General features: G+C 34.4%; 1 long non-coding RNA gene across 1 annotated transcript; it reads right to left on the bottom strand.

The window, feature by feature from the left end:
* Positions 1–5,574: 5,574 nt before the first annotated feature.
* Positions 5,575–8,096, bottom strand: LOC102248156. The gene is made up of 3 exons (XR_314057.2): positions 7,932–8,096; positions 7,376–7,432; positions 5,575–5,628 (listed from the first exon to the last, which is right to left on the bottom strand). It is a non-coding gene; the product is annotated as an uncharacterized LOC102248156 (long non-coding RNA).
* Between the last annotated feature and the right edge of the window lie 666 nt (positions 8,097–8,762).

Consider the following 8,762-nt stretch of genomic DNA (forward strand, 5'->3'; position numbering starts at 1 on the left):
TCTTGTATAGAAAGTTTATAAAGAAAATGAACATGATAATTCAATGATGAAAAAAATGATCCCTGAAGATTTCTATTGAGTTTTCTCTGTGCTTGTTAAATAAACTGTATTTTTTGACTTTTAATTATATATGCTTAAAAAGTCTTTGTTATCAACCAACTCCTTTTATTTCCCAGGGTGCTTTCATAACTAATTACTTCAAGTTTTTAGAAGCAAGTATAACTATTGTAAAACACCCTCAAGCAAGACTGAATATAAAGGTTTTTAATAATGTGAGGACACATTGTTTTTTAAGTAATAAAATAAGAATTTTATTTTATTATACTATTCCAGCTCAAATACTTCCTCCTCTTATCAAGTCTTTTCTGGTCTTCCCAATCTGAACTAATATTCTTTTGGATTTTACTACTTTGCTTTACATTTATTAAAGCTCTTAAATAATTTGGCTCATATTAGAGTTTTTCACATACCTTTCTCCTCTACTGTTCTGTTTGCCTTGTGAGAGTAGGAAACATACTTGATTAATTTGAATATCACCATTTTCCCCGTTAATACACTTATAGACACCTGAAGTCTCAATATATTTCTTAAGTAAATTAATATTTATATAATATTAAATATAGAACTTAAATCTTATCAAATGCATGTTTGGCTTAGCAATAGTTATTACATTAGAACTGTATTATTTAATATGAACTGATATAAGTAGTTTACTATGATTAGAGATATAAACATATTAGTTACCAAACTAACATACTAATAGCTCAGTGGAAGATATTTTGGAAGATTGTAAAATTGTTTAAATAAAAAATTAAATATACATTGTATATTATGAAGTTCTCAAGGATAAATTTATAAGAGTAAGTACATATATAAATTATATTATTACATAAGCACATATATATAGAAATACTAGAAATACATTCATAAGAAACACATATAGTACATCTTTTTATATTCAGCAATACATTCTCATGCAAACACACATAAATAACATCATTCCTATATTGTTTCCATGATAAAACATAAACATATTTAAAGATAGTATGATGTGGTAGTGAAATAGTCATAAGATTTGAGAATTGAGTTCTAGTTTCAGCTATTATAAGAGTCATTTAGAAAATAATCTATTTTTATCTTGTCTTAGATATCTGATCTTGTAAAATTGGTGTCTAATACTCTCTAATCTCTAAAATATATATGCAATATTGAAAAGTCTGCTCTGGCCCTAAATAGATCTCTAAGGCTACTATGTTATTAGCACTGTGCTAAGAATTCCCAGTGTCTACATGTAAATGCAACATAGGGAAGGGGATAGTGAGATAGGAAATACACACAGGATACAATTTGTCCTTAAGAAATTACAATTTTGTTGGCATAAGTCTATGTGCATAGTACCTGCCCAATAAATAGCATGAAATACCTGGAGTTCTTTCAATTCTCTGGTCAGGCATAGCCTTGTGAGGAAGTGTCTGCCATCTAAACTGTTAGTTAAAAGTTATTCCTGGGCACCAGGTAAAGCTCTCTGGTAAGTGAAACAGAAACTACAAATGTGTGGGAAAGAATAGGGCTTTCTGGGTTGTTTTGTTGGTTGTTATTTTGTTCTATGTCTCCGTAGGCTATTGGGAGAAAATGTATCAGAGCCAGTAATCCTAAAATATTGTATAAAAGGCATTAAAATGTTAAATGACTTATGCACACTTTAAAACAGATTCCACTCTTACTTAAGAGAATAAAACAATAGAATTTTAGACCTGCAAAGAACATCTGCATAACTGTAGTTTAGTGGTTTTCAAAGTCCACCCTAAAAAACTCTTAGCCACTATGTAGCAAATACATAAGGCATTTAGTTAGAATTACATTAAAACAATATATCTTTTTATTATATTTAAAATTGTAATTTTAAAATGACACAACTTAAAATAAATTATAAGCACAAATTTTAACATATTAGACACCATCATATGATTACTTTGCTCCGGTATGACTTTTTCATTTTCTGAGTGTGAGGACTTCAGAATATAGCTTTTCCTGCTCTCCCATCTTGGTGCACGTGTAGGCACTTGTGGGCACATATGTCATGTTCAGTAGTAATGTTTACTTAGAAAGTTTCGAACTCAGTATTGGTGTTCCAAATCAAGGCCTACATGTGTCTACTCCCATAAACTTATGAAGATAAATATTTTCATATAGCCTGCACGTCATACTTAATTCAATTCCAGGTAAAGGTTGGACACAAATTTTTGATGTGTGCTATAATTACAGTTAGTAATAAGTAAATATGAAGCATTGATCATCTTAATAAGGCTATATTCCAGAAATATTTATTTTTTTGCTCAAACTTTGTATCTGTATTAAATAACGTATTTGTTTTGTAATAAAAAAAAAAACAACAACCTCAAATTCTAGAATCATTTAGTTAAAAATGTATACTAATTACAAATAACAAATTTTAAACCATTTGCAACTATTTATTTAAAAGAGCCAGGATTTGCTGGAATTATTAAAACAAAATAAAACATAGAAATAAAATATTTTCTGATGCTGATAGGATTGTTATTGTGATTCACACTTTCTAATTTTTGAGTAGTTTTGATCCACAATTTTTTAAATTGTCAAGTTATTGTGAAAGCCTCATTGATTGATTGAATATTTTTAAATAAACAGAGGTAATAAATTTAACATTGAGATTAATTTGTAGTTGAAAAATGTTGATTATCTGTTTTACATTTGTTAGTTTCTTATAAAAATTATTTTTAAAATTGGTACAATTAAAAAAGTTTATAAATCACTAATCAATATCACTCTGCCCTTCATCCCAACCATGTTGAAGGTAAAGCAACTAATGTTCCCATGGGAAAAGAAACTTTCACTCAGAGTTCTACAGACTAGTGTGTTTTTTAGTTAGTTACATAGTTATTTTTTAATAATTATATTGAGATATGAATCACATTGCATACAATTCACCCATTTAAAGTATACTATCCAATAGGTTTTAGTGTATTCAGCATTACTAATCTACTTTCTCCTCTATGGAGATCCTATTCTGAACATTTCATACCGGTAAATGGAATTCCACAATATGTGACATTTTGTATCTGGCTTCCTATCTAATGTTTTTCAAGGTTCATTTGTGCAGCATGTATCTATACTTCATTCCTTTTTGTTGTCAAACTAGAGGCCCACTGCATGAATTCTTGCACGGGTGTGGTCCCTCAGCCTGGCCGGCAATTGGGGCCGATCAGGGCCTCCTGGCCAGGGGGGAGTGACCACGGGAAGTTGGCTGGCTGCGGGAGGTTGGCTATGGGAGCACACTGACCACCAGGGGGCAGCTCCTGCATTGAGCACCTGCCCCTTGGTGGTCAGTGTGCATCATAGCTACCAGCCGGTTGTAACGGTCACTTAGGCTTTTATATATAGAGAGATATTTTAAAATATTATACCAGTTGACAAGAAGAGATTAAACTCATGTATTACACCATTTCTCACGGTGTGTCTTATTCAATTATGAAGTATAGAGACCGATGAAAAGCCAGAACACAGGCCTAGAGTTAAAGATCTGCTTTCAAGTGCCAGCCCTGTTCCTAAATTGTTCTCTGACCTTGGCTCCTTGGCCTCTTTGGGCTTCAGTTTCCTTAGCTGCCTTACTGGGGATAATAATGCCTGACTCGATCAAGTGGCTTTAAAAGCTTTTCATGAGGATAAAATAAAAATCCACTCGACGCAAACATTTACTAGGCACAGAACTAGAGACCAAGCATTGAGTTGTGTGTTGGGAAGATAAAGATGAAGAAAGAATGATCCAGGCCCTCAGGAAGATCACAATATTTGTCATTAGAAATGCAAGTGGGATTAATTGATTATTTTAAAAATTGATTTTGATATATTTGGTTAAATAAAAATAATTTAACACACACACATATATTTGATGAAACGGTTTCTAAAATAAGACATGATGTGAATATAAAAAGAGGCAAAAATGTGAAATCATTTTGAAAAGCTGAAGCTACCATACACACGTGGAATCGGATAGCACACTACGGTGTTTCCTTACAGTCAGATTAATCTGCATCTCCTATGATCTGGAGGTGAAAGGGCAGTGGGGGTAGAAGAATGAGATCACAGCTTTGCTACGTCATGAACTGCTCTGGAGGCCTGCTACTCCACGGAGCAGGTGTTAAGAATTAGAAATATTTTTATTCTATGAGTCTCATGTTTATTGATTTATAAGTGATAGAGCTCCAATCTTAGTTTTACAGCATTCCAAGCTTTAAAAAAAATTTTGGAAGTTTGATGCAATTTCCAAATACCAACCATATTTTAGATTTTTATGTAATATATCACATGTGGGAAGGAGAATCACTAAATTGTGAGAACGGGTCTGTCTACTCCCAAAAGGTTGAAGGTTGGTAGATTCAACCACTTTTTAACACAATGTTGAAGAAAATTGCAAGGGTTTTGTTTTTTGTGTTTGTTTTTTTATTCTACTGGGGAAGATATATACTTAATGAATCTTTAAATGAGGGCTTTGCTAGTTTTCAGGTACTTGAGAAACCAAGTAGTGTGTGGTGTGCTTTCCTGCCACGGCCAGCAGAGGCCTCCATTCATTCCTAAAGGCTGGTTCTGGGAAGGAGACTGCTGAGTTATCAGCACAGATCAAACATGTGATCACAACATGTTTCTGAGAGTCTATTCAATGCTTTCAGCATATGTGCCCATATCAATGGCACTTGCTCTATGCCATGTATCAGAAGGGACTAGGTAGAAGTTTGTCTCTAATGTGTACCTAATGTAACAGTTGTTCTTATATCTGAGCGAGGCCTTCCTGCAACTCCTGCCAAGGGCACATAGGTTCTAGGGGTGACATCGATTTTGACGAGACATTTGCAAAGAAGCTGGGCTTGTGACTTTACAGTAGGAAATAGTGCAAGGAACACTGTGCCAGTTCCGAGGCTAGGCCCTAAAAGGCTGTGTGTGCTTCTATTGCTAGAAGAATTAGCCTGGGCTGGGCTGCTAGAGGGATGTGAGAAATTCAAGGCCAAGAGCTCAGCTGTGCAGCTGACAGCCAGCACTACACCCTCAGAACTGTGAACCCATAGCTGAGCCACCTAGTAGACACATGAGCAGGCTCAACCTAAATCAGCTGGATTAGCCCATTCTAGCACAACCTCCCTGCAGACCTGCAGAAAAATGATTAATGATAAATAGCTACTGTTTTTAAGCCATTAAGTTTTGAGGTGGTTCGTTACACACAGTAGCAAAATAATACACCCTAATTATAATTGTAGCAATCATAAGGTGATAACTGATACTTATTTCATGAGGAACACTATTATATTAAAAATGTTTTAATAATATGAGATTATATGGCCTATTTTGGAAATAATTCTCAGATATTTCTTGATGCTTGATGGAATTATATAAGACAGTGACTCTTCCTATGATATTAATACTTCTCTACCAATTGATTTTGTTTTTACAAGAAATGTACACCAAGACACAAAGTATTAACTCACAGTCCTTCTGCAATGCACTCTAACGAAAGAACATTCCCTCTTAATTCCTCTTTGTTACTTGCATTGCCTTGTGGAGTTAAAAATGTTGGTGGCCTCTCTCTACTTGATTTAGCTGCAAACGAGAAAATCAATATGCATTAAAAGTTATGAATATGTATTTCTAGAAACACAGTTCACTGCCTAAAAATCTAATCCCTTTTCAAAACTATTTAACATTGTAAAATTTGTTAAACTACACATGCACACTCTTTGCCTTACAAATAGCCATTGCTCACTTAGCCACCCAGGAATAGGAACAATTTTGGTTGCATGAACACTAATAGTAAGAACTATTCTCCTTTCGTATATTTTCTTAATTTGTAATATTTTTCATGAATTTTTTTGTGTACAGGTAAATTTTCACAATGTAGACATAGAAAGGAAAATCATGTTCTCAAACTAAACATCACGTAAAATTAGTGCTCAAAGCAAAATTAGCTGTCTACTTCCTAGAAGATGTTAGATTTTTCTGAGGGTATGACTGTGGATGGGCTATTCTGGTTTCCACCAGGGACAACATTACACTCAATTCCATTGATTAATTATGGAGATAAATCTGTGGTAGATGTCTAATATGTCAAAGTCCTCAAACTTCAAGGTTTATAGAAAACAAAACAACACAAAACAAAATTAGAAAGTTACTAATAGAGGTCTGGCAAGTTTTGCCACAAATTAAGACTAATAATGGAGTTAAAGAAATTGAAATTGGTTTCCTCAATGAAAATATAAAGAGGGCTCAAATCAGAGATCTCTGGGAGATGTATATAGGCCACCTTTCTTATGGGGATATTGCCTAAATGTGGTCTTATATTCTGGTGAACTCTGAGAAAAACTTAAAGTAGAAAGCAAACCATATTCTGATTCTGTAGACCTTTATAGTTTTCAAAACTTTAATGCATTAACTATTTGATGCTCACAAAAACTGAATACTGTAAAATTATAGTTTTCCCAAGATTTTAAAGTTAGAGGCAATCTTACTCCTCTGAAATGACTTTGGGAATGGTTTTGAGGCCTATATCTTTCAGGAGTATATTACACTAAAAATAAAATAAAACAGGAGCGGTGGCATGTCTATTCTGGTGATTAATAGAACCTTAATGTTTTTTATTTCATACTCAAAGGTAAAAAAATAATGCAGCAGAAATTCTGCCTTCTAGATAATTAAGAAGACCCCATATCCAGAATCCATAATTTTCAATGATCAGTTCTGTACCTGAGATCCACATTTCCCTTTAGGAAATCAAATTCTTTTCTTTTTGAAAGAATGAAGTTAAATGCTCTATTTTGTAAAAAATTACTTCTACTGAAGATAATGACTGGGTTTTAAACAAAATTAAGAAATACTGTTGCTAATTATACGATATTCATAATGTCATGTGAAAACAGATGGGAAGTGTGATGACTTGCGATCAAAATTCACTTACTGTTAGTTGCTAAAGGTTACTAAGACGGTGAAGAGTTAGTATTCAAGCAGGTTAATGCACTTTGCCAATTATTTAGTTCATGAGAAAAATTTATGAACAAGACAAAAAATGAATAATCTAATTCTGAACACACATGAACGTTTTTTCAAAATTATGTGAAATGGTTCTTTGCATGAAAACAGCTATAATAATTTTCATTCTTATACATACAACATGGAAAATGTTTTAGTGGCATGTTTGCAAGCTTATAGCTAAATTTCACAAGAAACATACATTTATTCTAGTGGTAACTAGGAATTTCATAAAGAAATAAGGTTAAATAGCCATGGAGGTGAAGTTAGTGAACTAAATTCTACAATGAAGGAGAGATTATCAGTTACAATCACCATAACTCACCACCATAAACCTCAGTGTCACTCAAATTAGCAGCTATAGTGTCATTCAATTCATCCACTGAAATAAACAGAATATTATGAAGAATGTACAAAGTAGGGGAGAAGGTATTGCAAGAAAAAATACTGGGCAATGAAAGCAAACACACCCAGCTATGCTGACCAAGTGCCATCCCTACCAACTAAAAACAGTGCTTTACATTGTACATGACTAACTCATTAATTTACTCAGTCACCCCCAACCAGCATTATGTGAACATATAACTGAAGCTGTAGGTTTGCCCACTGAAGGCCTCATGGGGCATAAATCACACGCAAATGCGCAGAACTTCAAGTGAATTCACAAAGCTATCAGGAAAACAGTAACGTTAATGATAGCAAAAATTGCAGAGTATTTAGGGTATGTATGCATGCTCTTTATAACACATTCGGCAGCACTTTAGTCACTATTCACAGGTAGTTTCCTGATCAATGAATCCGTTTACTTCAGTCAGTAGTACTTAATGGCTAATATGTTTTACACATCATTGAAAGACAGATTCAGGGAGCTAAACACTTACCTAAAATCACCTTCACAGAAATAGGTTGCTTCTGCTGTATGGTTTGAGTGTGGTTAAATCTGGCGTAACAGATATAGTCTTCGCGGGAATCCTCTGGGAGAACATTGGAAAAATAAAGGTCTCCATTCAGACCCTGGGAAACCCTCTCATTCTGTGGAAGTCTTTGAAAGGCTGGGGAAAGGCAGAGAGACAGCCGGACCATTCTATCATTAAAGCGACCACTTTCCAAATTAGCAAGACAAATGTATCTACCACTAGTTTTATGTATTATTAAATCTCCAATTGTACCTGTGGACCCCAATTTCTCTGGATTAGGACAGAGATGAGATTAGAGTTGTACAGTGAAGTGTTTTATTAAGCAAGTGTAAACCAGAAGAAAAAAGAGTTTGTGTGACTTTTCGTAATATTTAAGTTAATCCCTAAATATGCATATATACACACATGCCTTAGTATATGCATTAAGGAAGCTTATAAGGATATTAACCTGGGTTTCATCTTCACAAATGGCCAGACATCAAATACTGTGAGAGCACCTACCTGTGAACTAGGCCCTGTGCAGGTGTCGGGCATAACAGGATCCTTACCCTGTCTGAGCTTGTCTAACTGAAGAATCAGGCAGCAAAAGGGCAATTAACAATAGGGTGCAATAATGACACTATTTAATACTGCAGACGTGCCCCTCAGAAGCCCGACTCACCCAGCCTTCTTCACCTCCTCTACTTTTTCTTTTCTGAGTTACTTAGCACCTTCTAACATACAACATATTGCATTTGTCATATCCATGGCTTACTGCCGGTCTCCCCGTGCCAGAATTCAAGTTCCAGGGGGACA

The sequence above is a fragment of the Myotis brandtii genome, unplaced genomic scaffold (assembly GCF_000412655.1).
Source record: "Myotis brandtii unplaced genomic scaffold, ASM41265v1 scaffold431, whole genome shotgun sequence".
Taxonomy (NCBI): domain Eukaryota; kingdom Metazoa; phylum Chordata; class Mammalia; order Chiroptera; family Vespertilionidae; genus Myotis; species Myotis brandtii.